Source organism: Mastomys coucha, unplaced genomic scaffold (assembly GCF_008632895.1).
Source record: "Mastomys coucha isolate ucsf_1 unplaced genomic scaffold, UCSF_Mcou_1 pScaffold16, whole genome shotgun sequence".
NCBI lineage: Eukaryota > Metazoa > Chordata > Mammalia > Rodentia > Muridae > Mastomys > Mastomys coucha.
This window is the reverse complement of record NW_022196898.1, coordinates 64,453,928-64,455,839: the sequence shown is the minus strand read 5'-3', so window position 1 is coordinate 64,455,839 and position 1,912 is coordinate 64,453,928.

The following is a 1,912-nucleotide window of genomic DNA, read 5'->3' as shown; positions in this document are numbered from 1 at the left end:
GATAGATAGATAGATAGATAGATAGATAGATAGATAGATAGATAGATAGAAATATACATACATACTGTACTGGATGGATGGATGGATAGATGGATGGATGGATGGATGGATGGATGGATGGATGGATGGGTGGATGGATGGATGGGTGGATCTCTGTGGTAGAGTGCATCTGAAAGGTCCTAATCTGTTTCCCAAAACTAAGGGGGAAGCAGTGGGTAGGGGGACACTGAAGTCATGGCCCATATCACAATTTTATTTTCTTAAAAATTTTTTCATTTAGATTGTATGTGTGTCCACATGAGTTTATGTGTGCCACATATGTACAGTACCCATAGAGGCCAGAAAAATAGTGTTGAATATCCTAGAGCTAGAGGTATAGGGAGCTGTGAGCCATTCGATGTGGATGCTAGGGACCAAACCCAGGTCCTCTGCAAGAGCAGTAAGTGCTCAAGAACCATTGAGCTATTTCTCTGACACCTATTTTGTTTTCTTCTCAAAGTGGCACTGAGACCCTGATAAATGGTAGTATCTCAGGGACGGACAGGCATCAACAAATCTCTAAGAATTTGTAGAGCATAGAGTGTCTACATTTTTTATATTAGTGGCATTGTAATAGCCTAAATCAAGTACATCTTCTGGCTCGACATGCTCACCAGAACAGCAGCACATCGAATAGCCCTATTTATTTTAGTAACTCTCATTTTTTTTTTAATAAAAAAGAACAATGTAGGATTTTTCAAATGCCTTCTACGAAATCAGTCTTAGTTGCCAAGTGTGTGATACAAGGTTTGCAGATGGAAAAGAAGGCAGAATGTCACGTCATCAAGCAGTTTGAACCCTCCAGTCAGTCACTTGGAAGCAGTACTTGGCTGCCCATTCAACCAAATGATAATAAAAGGTTTAGAAAGTACACATAGGGGAGAGCATGACTCTAAAGAACCTTTGTCCTCTCTAAAGTGGGAAGTCTTTGCCCCTTTAAATACTCAAGGGCATAATAAAGTCAGCAAAAAACCCAGGAAGCTATTACACAGGGTCTCTGTTTTACAGAGCGATTATTTACAACATAAAATTTTCTTCCAACCTCTTCTTAATGCAGACAAAGACTCCCTAGGGATTTTAAAGTTATTTATTTACCATTAGATTTTTTTCCACTTGCTTCTTTTACTTTTTTTTACAGAGCAGTTGTTATCCCTCTCCTGGTTTGCCCTCTGATAGTTCCTCATCCCATTCCCCCATCACTCCCACCATCCCCTGTATCTAAGAGAATGTCCCCTCTCGACCCTCCATCGCCCACATCCCCCCTCCCTGCCAGGCATCTCTACTCCCTATGGCCTCAATTCTCTCAAGGGTTAGGTGCATCTTCTCTCACTGAGGCCAGACCAGGCATTCCTCTTCTGTGTATGTGTCAGAGACCTCATACCAGCTCCTGTATGCTGCCTGGTTGGTGGCTCGCTGTCTGCAAGATCTCAGCGTTCCAGGTTAGTTGAAACTGCTGGTCTTCCTATGGGGTCACCCTCCTCCCCAGCTTCTTCCAGCCTTTCTCTAATTAAACTTTCATCCATTGGTTGGGTGTAAGTATCTGCCTCTGTCTCAGTCAGCTGCTTGTTGGGTCTCTCAGAGGACAGCCATGCTAGATGGCTCAGCCATTAAAGGCTAGGCTCACAACCCAAAATTACTATATTTTTAAGACAACTTCGATGTAGTTTGGCCTCAAACTCACAGAGATCAATTTGCCTCTGGCTCTTAAGTTCCTTAGCCAAAAAGGTTTTGTACTTTAGACAAATAGAAAAAAAATCAATTGTAGGTTTGCATCAGGACTATAGTTGATGTTAAAACTCCTGACATTAGCTGGGCGGTGGTGGCGCATGCCTTTAATCCCAGCACTTGGGAGGCAGAGGCAGGTGGATTTCTG